This window comes from Gallus gallus, chromosome Z (assembly GCF_016699485.2).
Source record: "Gallus gallus isolate bGalGal1 chromosome Z, bGalGal1.mat.broiler.GRCg7b, whole genome shotgun sequence".
In the NCBI taxonomy this organism is placed as follows: domain Eukaryota; kingdom Metazoa; phylum Chordata; class Aves; order Galliformes; family Phasianidae; genus Gallus; species Gallus gallus.
In genome coordinates, this window is record NC_052572.1 from 57,156,910 (window position 1) to 57,173,771 (window position 16,862).

The 16,862-nt window shown below is 40.8% G+C and overlaps 1 protein-coding gene across 1 annotated transcript in view; it reads left to right on the forward strand.

Moving 5' to 3' along the window:
- The first annotated feature begins 556 nt into the window (after window positions 1-556).
- MEGF10 (multiple EGF like domains 10) overlaps window positions 557-16,862 on the forward strand; it is a 101,446-nt gene continuing 85,140 nt past the window's right edge. Inside the window, exon 1 of the mRNA XM_424719.8 lies at window positions 557-627. The gene's annotated coding sequence lies outside the window, so the exon portion shown is untranslated. The remainder of the gene's footprint in view (window positions 628-16,862) is intronic.

Here is a 16,862-nt window from a genome sequence, read left to right on the forward strand (position 1 = left end):
GAGACTCTCTGCTGCAAGTGGTAATTGCGCTGCTACACGGAACATTTTCCTCGCAGCGCTCCAAGCTGCAACTTCAGTCACCAAGAGGGAGTTACCGAAACACTTGAAAAACAAGCACACATCCATCTCTACTGTTATGCGTAAATACAGAGTGAGCAAGTCGTAGTGCCGAGCAGTGCTAGCGAGGGCACGGGCGTTTGCCTGTCGCTTTTGGGACCCGTGAGCGAGCTCTGAGGGAGCCGGGAAAACTAAATCCTTCCAGCACTCGCTTGGAGGGCACCCGTCCTCTGCAAACTCTCACCCTCTGAGCTCCCCGAGTTTTACTCCGCTTGAGAGCGGCCAGACGGGGGCTATCGGGGGGGAGCAGCGTGGGGACCCCGCCCGTCTCCGTCCTTCCTCTCGGTGCTGCCGGGATGCTGCCCCCCGCGCGGGCGGAGGGGCTGGGGGCGGACCGGGCCGTGCCGTCGGCGGGGCGGGATGGAAGGAGGGAGAGAGGGAGAGAGACGAAGGGAGGGGCTGCGCCCCGCCGCACACACCGCCCCTCGCCCGGCGCAGCGGCAGCGGCGACCCGGCGGCGGAGCGGCGGTACGCAGCGGCCGCTCGGACGGGGAGGGCGCCCGCGGACAGGTAGGCAGCGGCGGCCCGGCCCTCCCGCAGGTGCGGTGCGGTGCGGTGCGGTGCGGAGCGGAGCGGTGCGGTGCGGGCGTCACGCTGGCCGAGGCGCGTCCAGCCGTGCCTCCGGTGCGCGGTGCTACGGCTGTGCGCAGGGAGCTGACAGCACCCCGTGCGCCGTGCTTGTGGGGTGAGCCGGTCGTGGAGGGGATCGGGGCTCGGGGATGCGTCCTGTCTCTCTCCCGAGCGGATGCTTCAGGGTGCGGTGAGAATTAGTAAGAAGACCGAACTTCTCAGAATTCAGGCTCACGCTTATGTGAACGAAAGGGTGGTGTTTTGTTTGTAAAGGTCATTGTAGTTTTCGTGGAAAGTTTTTGACAATCCTGTACGGGGACTGGTACTGGTGGCATCTACTGAGAGACAGAGGTGTTTGTCTACGTGTGTGAATAAGCATGACCTGCACATGGAAGTTTGCACATCTGCTTAACAGCTTGACTTCGTTCCAGCGTATGTCTTTCAGCACGAGCTGCCCAGAAAAACTCTGTTGTGTGATGTCCTGTACGTATTTTCTTTTGGCTGCATTCACAGCCGTGTAAATATTTCCATTTTTTTGTTTGTTTGTTTCATCCAAGAAACAGACTCAAACTAGAGATATAGGCACAAGTCAATTCAGGAAGAAGAAAAAAAATAAATAAGCCCACCCCAAAACAGCTGCTTTTCCTAGAATGAGCCAGGACTGCAGCCTCATTTGTAATAATATGAATTACTTAAGTGTTGCAGCCAATTGCTGAGTATTTTCCTGTAGTCAAAGCAGACGTGTAATCCCAGTATCATTTAGAGCTCTGAAGTTTTTATTGAGTACCAACTTCTGATTACACAGAATTTAAAGCCTCTGTTTTGGATATGCTATTAGTACTGATGGGATCAGTACTTTCTCAGGTTTGTAACTAAGCTTTGGCAGCAGCAGTTTAGAAAGCAGATTAACATAATGACTGTATTTAGGAAAAGTGTTCTTATCCAGAAAGTTAGAAGGAAAAAGAAGTCTGGAGAGTGACATTATTTCCTAGTAGATAAGTTGCACGCTGATGCTGGAGAGCTTTGGATGCTCAGACTGAGCAGCATATCTGATGGGAGACTGAAACTAAAAGCTGGCTTCCGGCTCCAGTTTCCTTGTCAACACCCCTAAAGGGCACTTGTGCCCAATAGCACAGTAACTGAGGAAAGCGTACATGATTTTCTCTGTGTGTCCTTGATACGCAGCGGGGCGCAACTGGCCAAGCCCAAGACAGAACTTAGAATGGCAGACTAGATGGGTGAAAGTCATCTGTATCAGTTGCCACTGTGTGGTCCTGAAGATGAAATACAATGATAAACAAGAACTAATCTCACATCAGAAATGCCTGCTGGGCAGGTGTGCTGGGGAGTTTTTAATAATATGGACAAAAAATGCAATTTAGGCCCGTCTTCCTATTTGTTTATTCATATGACTCATGTGCCTGCACAGCTTCAGAGCACAGAACCTCAACTTGTACAATCTATTTAATTTTTCTTGCAAATGCAATTGCAATCACCATATGTCCTTGTCACACAAACAAATCTAAATGGAGATCGCTCCCGCAGGAGGTAGATCAGTTGCATCATGTTAATATTGATTGTTAATAATGCTGTGCAGACGGCTCAACTTTGCATTTGACTTCTTCAGATGATGTATTTGCTAGTTTGTAGTGCTACGGGCTTAAAGAGGTCTCTGGTAGGAGCTGAGCAGTTCACAGGGCTGGGAGTGAGTTTCCTGTGTCTTGCTCAATAGTTCAAATCACTGTGTTGCAAAAAAAAAAACCCAAACCAAACCCACCAACCAACCAACTAAACAAATAAACAAAAACAACAACAACAACAACAACAACAAAAAACAACAGCTGCTTGCTGCTCAGTGACCTGTGTGCATTGAGTTGCACTGAGTTTGTTGTGGCTGTTTAATTTCCCTGGAAGTCACCTACCAGAGTTGCACTGTTCTCCAGGGCAGAGCTGTGCTCACCAGTTTTGACTCTCCAAAAGCAGCACCAGTATACTGAAGCCATGCTGCCTTTGCTCTAGTGACAAGATGTGCCCCCTAAGTTTTGCCCTTAGCTGCTATAGCTGCAGCATGCATAGCTAACTTGTGTGCCTGAAAGGCAACTGGGAGCATGAGTTGTGTCCTCAGGTGCCCAGGGGTCTCAGTGTTGAGTGAGCAGCCTCCTGCCTTGCAGACAAGCAGAGAAGTTTGGCTGATGAGCAGTCAGTCCACCAGCAGCCTTCATAACCATGTTTTCCACAAAAGGGTGTATTGTACGATGTGGGAGCATGCACCCAGGGAAGCAAAGGCACTTCAACAAGAGCAGTTAACAGCTATGCAAAGAGCACAGGAACCACACATTAATGTACTTAAGTTTGATTAACACCTAATGGAGTTTGGAGTGTGTTTACTGCAGCTGGTGAAGGTCCCTTGAATTTATATTCAGATTACTTGGCAGCAGTTGCACCATGTCTCCACATACCTATTTGTTGTCTAAGCACTTCTACTTCTCATTAGGGAAAGTAAGTGGCATTTGAGGAAGGAAAAAAATGGACACATTATCTTCCCGTGTGCTACAATTTTAGTCAAGATTAGGGTAGGTTGATTCTTACGTGGAAAATGCTGTGACATGGATGTAATCCAGTGCATCATCATTATTATTATTCACAACGGAATCTAGTACAGAATGATAAAAAATACAATGCGAGTCTCTCTTTAGGTGTGGGGTGGTGAGGAGTAGTGATATTACAATCAAGGTTCCCACACCATTGTTCCCATTAAGCAATGTCTTGCTTGATGAATAATACCTGTGCCACTACATTTTACTAAATAGAAGCTGTGTTACTGCATTTTTTTTTTCATCTGTTACAAGAATCTCTACCTTGCTATTCCAAATGTTTTCATATGAAAAGGGTATGCATGATCTAAAGCCATCTGTCAGAAAAGTGGGAGGGGTATTCTGGGCAGAGATTGCCTTTACTAGAATGGCTTTATTGATTGTGTCAGCATTCTTGTTAATTAACCCATTCAAGCTGTCTGATCTTTAATTGATGTTTTGCTTCTGTAAGGATTTGTGGTTCGTTCGTTTGGATGTACACATTAGGTTTATATTAAATATAGACAGCCAGCTCTTAATGTCTCATCTGTGTTTTGTATCTGGTTGTAAGAGAAATTAACCCATAGTCAGCAATGAAGTACTAATTCTGAGCCCTTTTAATGTACAAGACAATGGAAGAATATAGATTGGGAGCTGAAAAATGTAATTTTAAATTTGACATTGACTTGTATGACCTCAGAGAACATGTTGAATCTTTTTTTTTTTCCCTGATGCTGTAAAATATCACTTCTTCCATGGCTAGCAAATTATTTTTGAAGGTACAGAAATGCAAGCTAACACTTGCGAAGTTACTTGAATGTGAAGATGTAATATACAATTATATTTAAAGCAGAGATACTAGCACTAACAGCTGTGGGTTATATGGCTCTAGAAACGGGAACTGTACAACAACACAAAAACAATAGCATAAGTGATCTTGCCTTTTACAGTCAGAAGTCTAAGACAAAAGACAATAGAAATGAAGGAAGGACAATGAAATCATGAAAACAGCTGTCAAGCCTCAGTCAGATTATTATTCACAAGAAATAATGAAAAAGTGTAAAGTGATTAAAGCTAGTTTTCTCAAGTAGCAGTTCCTTCTAAGTGGAGATCTTTTAACAGGAGGCATCTGAAAGAAGAGTGCATTAGCAATGAAGGCTGGTACCATGGTCGTGCCAAAGAAAGGGTCAACATTTTATGTAGAGCAAGAATTGATGGGTATGGGAAGAAGCCATGAGAGGCATGAGTTTTAAAAACAAGAAGCAATTGAAAAGGTGTTGCAGTGAGTTATACAACATTTACTTATAGGGAAACAGGGAAACATTCATTGTAGAAGGTTTCTGAAGTTGTGAGAAGAAGTATTCGTCAAATTCCTGATCCTCTAAAAAGAGGCTGTGGTAGTCAGGTGGATGTCAGAATATATGAGATTTTTTTGTGTGTGTGGATAGAAAGCTGTAATTTGGACACTTGCAGGAATCATCCAGAAAATTTAAGTTCTGAGCATCGGAGTATTCAGTGAATTACTTACATCAAAGACGATTCACCAGTTATTGGGGGCAGCAAGTAAAATAGCTGGAGACTATAAAATAGTGGCTCAGGAGTCATGACCTTACAGAGATGCAGAAGATGTTGTCAGCTTGATCTGGAGAAGTCCAGCAGAGCTTTGTGGTGCAGGTGAAGGTGTTTAGGCCTGTGATCCAGACCTGACCTACTAGTGTCTATCAAAGGCATTGATGTTCTGGGAGGTTGCGCTTGAAACAGTGAGGGAGAATGCTGAGAGTTGGGAGGCCTGCTCAAGGCATCTGAAGAAAGAAATGTGAACAAGAGAGTGATAATATGGGTTTCGGGTGACTGACACATCGGGATGGAATATGAAACCCTGAGTTAGCAGTGGTTATGTCGCTTTAAAGGACTGCAAAGGAAAGAAAAATGAACTGGACAGGAAACACTAAGCAAGCTGGTAGTTTGTTGTTCCATGCATGCTCCCACATCTTTTGGAAAGAAGCCATTGCTTTTTAAAGTTTTGTGTACACTGCAAGCATTATGCTATGAGTTATTGCTGTGCTCTGCTTATCTCCTTCGGGGGTAGATTCCATAAGCCCTCTTCAAAGCAAGTAGTACTATATTCTGTACTATATACAGTATGAAACAAATACATGCAGCACAGAATTCTTCAAAGAAAGGAGGATGTAGTTCGTAATATTTTGGTGTTAGCCCTGTGAGAAGATTTTGCATTAATGAAGACAAAAACATCTGTGTACAGTCTCAACGAGTTTGACATGTTCATGGCATCTTTTGGAGCTTCTTTTATACTGTAACCTTGCTTACCTATTTTTCAGGAAACCTAGAGGTTTTATATAGCATGTAGTAACACTATCACCTAAGTTATTTTATTTTATAGCATTTATTTTATAGCAGATTTATTTTATAGCATTATTTTGATATAAATTTTATCGTGTGGGCATTTTTCAAAGGTGCAGGAGAAAAATATTCAAAGTGGAGATAGCTTTGACTTGGACTTTTCCCTGTCTCTGGCAGTTATTTCAAACAAAACAGTCATCTAACAAAAGGGCTTAGGTAAAGTTATGATGAGATCCTTATGCATAGTTTGCAGTGTCTCTATGCAGTGTGATGCTGTTCACTGGCTGTGGTCTGCTCCTGTGCTAGCCCAGGGTGTGGGAGCTATGTGAGAGCTTCTCAGTCCTGGCTCAGCCTGTTTGCTGGGGCTTCACATGGGGAGACAGCATGTCCTCGAAGAAGGCATATGCTGCAATCTTGTTGTGAGGTGCTGTTGAGGCATGTTCATAATTCATATCTAAAGATCAGGGCTGCAGGGTGCATCTGCCTAGTGTCATAGACGCAGCCAGGAACAATGAGGTTGTTAGCTGGTGGAACAAAGGGAAGGAATTTGCAGCTGTGACTCTGTGCTCATCTCCTAAACTGGATTTCAGGGGGATCCCACTACCATGGTGGTATACTATGAGCTCACATACTGCAAAGGTGAACTAAATCAAACTTATTTCTATGTTTTCGCTTTGTTGGCCTCATTCAGACCTTTTGCACCATGACAGTCTGTTTTTTACTGACCGCTTGAGTCTGATTTTGATTCATGCATAATGATGTAGGTCATGGCTGTTTTCTGTTACTTGCTCCTTTCTTTATGTGTGGAAGTTTTAGTTGATTTGGGTGAGAGCTTTTGAATCCTTATTTTTAAAGTTTCAGAATTGCTAAACTGATTAACTGCAGGAGTGAAAGAGTCTTCATCACGAGGCTCTGCCAAAAAGAGACCCAAAGTGAACGTTTTGTGTGAAAGCATGCCTTGCAGTTTAAGCCCGGAGTGACAATAATTGTAACACAACACTGTTCATGTGACAGCTAGACAAAGAGGCCATTATGCATGGCTGGCTGGCATCAGATCCTCCCAAAGCCAATAGTCAAACTAAGCTTGGTAGCCCTGAGAATGTGAATATACTGGAAGCAGTTGCATGTTAAAAAAGAAGAAAAAGACATGTATGTGTGTGTGTACGTGTGTGTGCCAAGGTCTGGTTAAACTGTACTACAAAATGACGTAACTGGTTTGTGTATTTTTGTTCTTATTTTTTTTAGTTGCTGTCAGGAATCAGCAAAAGAAAAAACAAAACAAAACAACAACAACAAAAAAAGTGGTGTAGAACTGAGAACAAACATGGTGGGAATCAGAGAAAATCAAGAGTTCAAACAGATCTTTCAGCTCCTTTGCCCTGTGCTACAGGGTTGCTTACTACAGTGTGCTTTTGAGCATGCATAATTGAGTTTTAGTTTCCTCTGAAGCATTTGCAAAATTTCGTACTGTTCCAGTCTGTGTCAACACATACGTGTTGTGGTTGCTAGAAGTTATGCATAAATAATGCTCATGTGTGTTTGTGGGAAGCATTTGTCTGGTGACTTAAAAATCCTCTTGAGAGTGTTCAAGACCAGCGTCAAGAATCAGAATAGTTGATAAGTGAAATGTCCTTGACAACTTGTGAGCTGCAACACTCTTGGCCCCAGAGGCAGCATACTTTCCTCAGCCATTGTAAATCTACTTAAAAAAATAGGATACAGCAGCTGGAGTGGAAAGCTCTTCAATTAGAAATGTATTTGTTTAAAAACAACTGTTCTGCCTGTGGAGCCCTGAGGGCTGGAATGTCTTCTCCAGCACACAGAAGGTGGCACCTGATGCCAGCCAGAGTGGCTGGGGTGATGCCTTGCAGAGGTGCTTTTTCCTCATTCCCTATGCACTGCCATACATCACCATTTCGTTTTGAGCTCTGATTGAGAACTCTGTTAATAAATTGGTCTTTGACACTTGCGCTTAGGCATTCATCTTGAGGGAAGTGTGATTTATAGAGTGGTCTTTGCCTGTTTGTTGGTGTATTGGTACTAGCATAAAACCAAAGTACTATGAATTCAATATCTTTAATTTCCTGAAACTTTCAAATATGTGTTTCTCATTTATGACTAATAAAATTTTTGAATACAGAAATTCAGAATACAAAGGAATTCTGTGTTCTGCTGTCTTGTTTTGCTTGGACTGACACATCATTTCTACTTTGTTTCCATTTTCCTAGTGAATATTTTACTTCAGAAGAGCTTTTGAAGTGCTGAGAGAAACAGAAAGCATTTTTTTGCAACTTGTAATGGAGTTGCATTAAATAGTATATCTTATTTATTTAGTGGTCTGTCATTAGCTTTTCCTATGGAGGATCTTTTGTCTATTCAATTGGGAAAGGCTATTAGCAAAATTACTTAGGTCGGTATTAAGAGTTTTGTGTCAGCAGAAGTAGGCTGAAGACGCTTAGGCTGTATTTTGTGTTTGGGGTACAAATGATAAATCAAAAAAAAAAAAAAAGATATATCGATAGCTTTATTTTAATGAATAAGTGCCTGGGGAGCTGATGATTTTGTTGCTTGCACTTACACCAGTGAGGATCCATCCAGCATGTGCTTACCCTGCTCACCCTGTACGCTCCATTCCAATGACTGCCAGGAGCTCTTGCAGGATATGTATGGAGTCAGCACTTTTGCTCACAGATTATTTTTTCCCCAAACTGCTTGTGATTCAGGATAAAAATTAGAGAACTTAATGATCTACTCTGAGTTTTGTATGTCAATAAAAATTCCAGCTAATTTTGACCTGATGCTTGGATGTTTTCTGGTGATTGCTGCTTCTTTCTTTAAACTTCAGTGTGCATGAAGGATACTGAAGAGTCTCATTGCTCTTGGTGAAATACCAGGAAATGTTTGTTTGAGGAAGCAAAGTTGGTATCGTCAGACTCCTGACAAGCTTCTTCCTCCAATATTTACGTTATGCATTTTTAGTAAATCTTTTTGATAGAAAAAAATATAGTGAGGATAAGGCCCAGCTGTGTTCAAGAGAGTCCAAGTTGCTGGTCTAATACATCCTTCCCACTGATAAAAGAATCCTTCTGGAATGTATGATCTCTGAGTGAGTCAAGTGAATAAATGTTTTTTAAGAGTAAAGCTGCGCTAAACAGCATACATATATATATATGTCTTTCTCTTTTTCCCACTTTTCAAACAGTCCTCAAGAAATAAGGTCAGTGTTTCACTGACCTTATTTAATTTTTTAAAAAGCTTTTTAGGAGTATGCCAGCCTGCGTAGGAGCCGGGCTTTCCTTCTCTCCTGGAAGCACTATGGAAATGATGCTTGTGATATCTGTCTGTGCTGCCACTGAAGGGTGTAGGCCACAGCTATTTTACTGCAGTGCATTTTAATTATCCATATAATTACTTTTTTTTGTGCATAAAAGTCTCTTCAATTATAATGTCACTGCTAATGTCTTAAGAGTGCACATCACATGAAACAGGAAATTGTCCTTTAGAAAAAGGACAGCAAAGCATGCAGCCTCTTTGAGTCTGAAATCTGTTTTCTCACATGCCCTTTATTCTCAGCAAGAGGAAATTTTTTCCAAATACTAACATTTGGATTTGTACATACTCATGTCCAAAGTATGTTTTTATGTTCAGATCACATCAGCCTGTACCATGTTTATTTCTGAGGCCACAGAAGACAAAGACATTCGAGTATGTATTTTAAAAATTATGAGTATGGCATAATGCTGAAGTGATGCTGTATGATTCTTGCCTGTCACATACAGTTTAATATAGGTGTCTCTGTCTCACAGCATAAACTGCCATGATTCTGCTCAATGCTGTCAGGTTCTACTCATCCTTTTGGTATTTTCTGTTGCACTGGAAATCTCTAAATTACTGTACTTGGTGACTATTATTTCATTTATATATATATGAAAATCTATAATATATATATATAATATAAAATTATATAATATATATAAAATACAAATTTGTTCTTAATATAAACTAATATATATATAATATGCAAATAAACCAAACTTTCAGTACATCAAGCTATTCTCTTAGGCATATATGTGTGCTTTTCTTTGTCATAGTTTAAAACAAGATTACCAGTGAGAAAAATAAAGAAATGAAAAAGCAGACAGACAAGAGGGTAGATAAGAGTCCTTTCAGAGATGACCAAATAATACATATTATTATGACTGTGCTTATTATGATGTACTTGGTTGTGATGATCGTTGTCGTCATAGTGTAGTCCAGTTAGCGTAATGAGTATTCCAAGTACCAATTAAGAAATAGTTTCTTCTGCCACAATGAGGCCCTTGGCATCTGTGTCCAGATTTGTGCTGCCGCTGCTTTGTGCCTGGGGTTGCCTCCTGGCACGAACTGAAGGAAAGAAAAAGCACTGAAGACTCTACAGTTTCCCGGTGCTGTGTTTACGAGCAGAACTAGAAGCCAAAATCCAACCCCTTTGGCCTGCTCAGCCGTACAAAGTTCTCCACAGAGCTGGGAGCGGATGGCCTTCACAGGCACTGCACCGATCAGTGACACTCAGTCTGCAGGGCCTTGTTGCAAGCTGTAGCCCTGCTCTGAGCCTGGCACCGGTGGCAGCCCTCCTTCATTGTCTCCACAATCAAGAGAAATCTGAGAAAAATCAGTTCAGTCCCCTCTGCCCCTGTGCCCTCACCATGGGCAGCATCGGGGGGCTGTTGGTACACTGATCCCCAGAGTCCAGAGCTCCCTTTCAACCGCGGCCCTTCCTGCCATGCCATGGCACTGCCCAGGCCCATGCTGTGTGAGGGTGGGTGACCCGAGCAAACCCTGCTGGGAGACAGAAGCCCTGTTGTCTGCTTGCAGAGCAGTTGCTCAGAAGCTGGTGTACAGCTGTGGCCAGGCTTGTTTGGAAGTGAAGAGTAACTCGATCTTTTAATCTTTCTTTTTTTTTTTTTTTCCTTTTTCCTCCAGACTGATATTGTAAATAACAACTGTTACTGAAGGGTGTCTGCCAGAGAGTCTGAAGTGCGTATTTAAAACTGAGGAGTAGATGTCATGAAAAAATTATGCTATCTGCGAACATATGTGTTTTAAATTTTGTTTCCCCTTCTTCTCAGTAAAAGGGCTGAGAGCAGAGCCTGAGGGCCTGATATTCTCACTTGCATTGAGTAAACAGTCATCACTCAAGAGAAATCAGTGGAGGCAGAGGTAGATTAGTTGAGGTGTGCAAACACACATCCTCCTGCTTTGCTTGGGTAATGTGCTTTTGGGTGTGTGAGCTTATGGAGGTCCAGCACTGCCTCTGCACCCAAGACAACTAGTCTCTTAACAGATTAATTTTTCTTTTAGGGAAAAGATGAATTGACAAGTCAATGGTGAACTCTACTGAGAACACATAGCATCATTAATGCCCCCTGTGCTTCAGAGTCATTTTGGATCCAGAGCACTAGGTATTGTAAATGTTCCTCTACAAGTGTGCTATGGAGCTTCACCACTTTAAGACAGAAGATAGCTGTGAATATAAGTGCATTTCATTTGTTCTGGGCAAGCTACCTAAACTGTGAACTCACAGAAAAATGCATTTTAAATTATTGAGTAAAAAGATTGGTTGAGTAAGTGTTGTAAAGCAAACCAAAATCACAGCAAGGGACATAGTTCTTCAGTGTAAGCATTCCTGTTGCTGTGTGTAGAATTTTCCATCTCTATAAACCACTTCAGAGTGCCGGGAGACTTGGTTACATGTCTGAAAAGATATTGTTCTGCAAGTTTAATGCCCTTTTAAGATGTGCTCCATTCTTTCTTTCTTGATGCTAGTTTACATCAATTTGCATTATGTATGTATAACAGCCAGGAGTTGAACCTCAAAGGATGCAATCACTGCATCCTAGGTAGTAAGTGAACATCAAAAGATGCAGTGATTTGAATAAACACCCCAATTTGGTGTCCTTGTTGTTATCACTAAGATATAGTAAAAATATTTTCTTTGAAGATTGTCAAGCTTTCTGTGCAAACCCCACTCTTTTGCAAGTTGACTTCTATTTTGACAGTGAATCAACTTCAGCAAATAGATCTTTGTTTGGTTTGGTTTGCTAAAGTAGTATTGGGATGCAGGGAGGAAATGCCCTTTCTCCTCTGGCAATGGTAGAAGATATAATTGATAGCTTTCTGCCTCTTGTTATTTGGTAGAAATTTTTTGGAATGAAGTAGAAGTCCACTGCAGTCACTCCAAAAATGTTTAGTGGCATTCAGAAATATCTCTGGAGGATGCATCTTAAGATGTACTTGAAGCTTCCTCTTTCTGTCCTGTGGGAGTTTCTTACTAGACTTCCAAAAATTACTTTGCTTTCTGTTGTATTGCTTATCTCTGGAGAAATACCTAAGTTTTAGTACATGAAGCTTTTTTTCTTAGGCATGTATGTGTGTTTTCCTTCATGATAGTTTACAAAAGGAATGCCAGTGGAAAAAATAAATGAAAAAACAGACAGATAAGAAGGCATTTTTGGCTTCTACTGATATGAGCAAAATCTATTAAAAAAGAAATTCTGTCATGAGACTCTGTGTGGGAATTACTTTGTGAAGTTTTAAGACCCCCGAATCTGTCTTTAATGATTATAACAATGATGCTACAGCTAAGGTAAGCACAATGTGGCAAAATAGTGAACTGGAAGCATTGAATCCTAAGGGTACACTGACAACATGGATTAGGACACCCTTCTATTTTCCACTCTGCTGTTGATTTGTCTTATGAAATTAAATACAAAATCTAGATAGGAGTCTAAATACTTTACATATACACTGTGGTTCTTGATAGTAGCCTTATAATCAAAAAGACTCGCAGTACTGGAAAAAATGTTCTAGCTCTTGGAGAGAGTTATGCTGAAAAAAATATAGTATGTGAGATAATTTAATGACATATACCTAGAAGTAACTGTGCTTAGGTAAAGGAAATCCTATCTTTTGCTAAATTAAAGAGGATAAGGGAAATAGCACTTCTATTCAGCACAATTTGCAAGAGTCACATAAGAGAAAAGAGACTCCCAAGGTAGGGAACCACTCAGGAACTTGCTAGAACATCTTATAGTCTGGAGCAGCCTTGGGCTTCTGAGAGCACAACAAAGACCTTCAGATAGTGAGAGAACATCTGCCCTGGCTCATCTCACCAGGCAGGGAATAGTCTTTCCAAAAACTGGTCACTCCTGGAGGGAGTGAATCTGAGTGTCTCAGTCTGCTCTCCAGAGAGAAGAAAGATTTATTCATGGATTAGTTCACAAGGCAGCTGATAGATTGGGTTGGACAAAGTGCCTATCTTTTGCCTCAGCTCATGGTAGACAGCTTTGCTTTAGCTTTCAACACAAGGGCATCCTTCTGCCTTTGAGGAGCAGATGCAATGGATATCAGTAGAGTTTTCATTGCTCTTCCATGCATTCCTACCTTTCTTCTCAGTCTCTAGAGTGGCACAGAAAAATCAGTGAGGAAGGTCAAATAATCCTTTGCTCCTTTATGTATGAAATTGAATAAAAGAAGTAATTTCTAGCAATTTGACAGGTGGGCTGCCCATCTTCCTTGCTCACAATAGCAACGTTTATTTCTGTGCCTTCAGTAAAAGGGTGTGAAGTTGAAAAAGAGCAGTTAGTCGAGGGAGAATGCCTTAGTAAGCTCAGAGTCTTTTTGCTACTACATCAGGACTGTTAGATTTGAATCACATGGATTTTAGATGCAGTAGGAGATCAGCTTGTAGTAAAAACAGTGCAGTAGCGGTCATGTTCCAACTGCACATGGATTTTTCACCAGGTGTAATTACCATGAATCTGAGTCTTCAGTCATCAGAAGTCAGCTGTCAGCATCATGCAGTGTACTTTCATGGGCTTCCTCCCAACATTGAGGTGTCTCCTCTCATTGCTTGCACTTATGTGGGCTTTGGTTTTCCCCACCTGTGAAGTTGCAGGCTGGTTTACTACTCCTGTATAAAGCACTCGGCTAAGCTGCCTGGGGCTTCCCTTCTGCAGCCAGCAAGGTGGCCTGGCAGGTGACAGTGGTTTCAAGGTTTTGGGTTGGTCAGGATCTCAAAGAGAACAAGTAGTTTCATGACTTAGTTCAGATTTCATCCCTAATTTCTGCACTGATCAAAGGAGAGTGTCCATGTCATCACTGTTCTACTCAGAAGCTCCCTGACTGTGACTGACTGTGACTGTCCAATCCCTCTGCAAGTTCTGCACCATTTTTTACTGCTCTGTCAGCTGGCTGCTCATCTGTTAGCAAACTTAAAAGCATATGTACTACTTAATGTGACATTTTGGCCTGTCTGGTTCTATGGATTCTTTATATCTCATTAGTTAGTGAGAGATGACATATTCCTGCATTCAGGTGACCACTGTACTTCTTTCTGGACATTGTGAATGCATTATATTTCCATTAAAAAAAAAAAAAAAAGCACAACTCTCTTTTTTTTTTTTTTTTTTTTTTCTGATGAATGTCTGAACCAAAGCCAATGTTCCTGTAATTTTAACTGAGCGGCAGCAGAAGATGTAACAGAGATGCTGCTAACACCACTTGGTCTATAACTTATAACTCTACTTACAAAGTTTGCTTGTTTTCTGGCACAATCTCTGACACATTCGCTCTAGTCAATCACAGTAAAGTGGCTAATAACAGATGCGGCAATTAAGCTGAAGAATTCTGTCTCTCTTTTAATTTTTATTACAGAGAATAACAAAGTACCTCATTAAATCCACCACCATAGAGGTTTTTTGAATTTGGCATACAAATCTCTGCAAACATTAGATCTCTGAATAGGATGCCTTGTCACTAAAGGTGCCTTATCAGAGAATGCTATCAACAGACCATTTTTGTAATGACAAATATGTGCTTATGCTACTGTTGTCCTTTTGAAAACTATACTGTAAAGAGGTATAGATTTAAAGAATGCAACATGTGTCCTAAAGGATAACAATTTGAGGGATTTAGGACCTTGTGCTCAAGTTAATAAAAATACAGTCTTGATTCTTCTAGCTTCAAATTACACTGCTTTTGGCTGGAATTAGCAGCAGACATTTGTAGGAAGGTTTCAGATAACCCGGAACCAAAGTAAATTAACATATTTTAATAGGAAAAATTATCTTGAAAAAAATATTAATTAAAATAAAAAAGGTCTTCTTTTGATTGTTAGAGCTTCTAAGGCAGTTGCCTTCATTAGTTTCTTTTAATGATGAACCAGGCACTCTTTTTAAAGGAGAGTCTGGTTCATCATTAAAATAAATTAATTTAAGAATTTAATGATTTGAGATGTCTTCAAAATTGAGGTGAGAGAAAACTGAAATTGATAGAAATCACTACTGGAAACTTTGGTATGAAATGACTCATCATCAAAGTGTTTTTATGCAAAAAGTGCACAGCTGTTTACTTTGTCGTTCAAGGAAAGAACGTTTTGTTACTACCAATCACTATGTTAGTAGCAGTTTTATTTCTTCAAGGTGGTATTTATTCTTTAATAAACAGCACCTTGCTTTCCAGCTTCAGCTATGCAGCTAGAAGTATAGAATCTGGGCAAGTCTGTGTGCATTTACCTGTGTGTATACATAGGCACCAGTATGCACATATGTGTGCACACACACAAACTTACTGAAAAGAGATCCCTTCCATGCCCTCAGGCAACTGACAAGCTAAATTTCTCTCCAGGAATATCTTTTCCTCTCTTTTGACAAACTGTGAGACCAAGCACTAAAACTACATAAGTGCAAACATGTTTTTTTAAGTTGGCAATGCTTTTTCTTTTTTTTTTTTCCCCTAAGAATGAAGTGTTGAGTTTAGGTGTCTTGAATGTCCAGCTGTTCCATAACTGCTTGCCTATATGTCTGCAGATATTACAGGCCACAGGAGGGACACAATCCACGTTGTCACCCTGTAACGTCAAGGAGCAGTGGAAGTCAAGTAAGCTAGTAAGAAAAGGACAGAGATTATTTAAATAGAAGGCTCACAGATACAAGCACTGTCATCATAACTGCATATGCTCATAGGCTTTATCAAAGGCATACAGAGTAAAATTAAGTCATACCCAGGCTCTCCTGGAGCTGAGGCAATGAAGTAGAGCAACCACCACTTTAAATGGACATAATGTGATCACCTGACAGCATCTCATTAGGGACTTCAGATGTACTGTATTAGCTATAGTGCAGGAAAATAAGTAAGAAATGAAATGATTAGTTGGGAAAATGGGTCTCGTCTTGCATATACTGGTTTACAGATTCTGTTCCATTTATCCACTATCCAGTAGCAGCTCCAAAAGAGTTCCCATTGTTGGTCTTAACATGTTCCTCGCTCTGTAAAATGGCCTCAGCAGGTTATCCTGTAGTGTCACTGAAAGCTCTTTAGGGCAGAATTGCCTTTGACTTCAAGAGAATATCATTTGCTCCTTTAACTGTGGTTTTGTTAAAAAGAATTATCTAGGCTCAGTTTTCCCCTTTGAGGAAAGAATGGAGGAGTGCTATATCCATTCTAACTATTGCAAAGCCAAAATAAAAGGTAGAAGAAATGAATGAATGAAATGTGAGCTAAGACACTTCTGGGTTCCCCATTCTTCTCTCAGGATGTTTTGGGTTTGCTTTGCTGCGAGAAGGGAGCTTTTATGCAGTGAATCATAGACACTTTGAACTGGATTGCTGAAGGTGGAGGACAAAACCTAGTAAATAATACATTAAAATGTTCCAGAGCTACACAGACTGTTAAAATGAGATGGCAACAGTGTTGTTATTTTTATTTTTCCTTTGAAAATTAAAGACTGTCCTGTGGTAGTTTGTCCAAACAAAGTGCTTTGTTGAGAATTTGCAGGAATGAAATGTTCAGTCTAAATCATGAAACAGGAGCTATCTGAAATAAAAAAAAATATTTGCTGTAGAATAATATATAAAAATTACATTTCAAAGATAAACATACTGAAGCAGTGTTACCAGCAAACCTGTTCACAAATTACAAAACTTGTCAGCAACAAGAAGATGAATATGTTTGTATATGTGATGTTCATAAAGAAAGAGTCCAGTGAAATGTTGTCTGAAGCGCGGAGAACTGCAGACTGAAGATTTTTGTCAGTGTTGACAGAGTCCGTGTCTGGGAAGAAGAAGGATCTAATGTATGTGGAAGCATATGTGGAAAAAGAGAACGTGCATGTAATCGGGGAAGGAAAAAACAGAGGAGGTCTTTGAAGAGAGCTGAAACAAGAAAGCAAAAGTCTTTTGTAGAAGGGCAGACACATTTGAA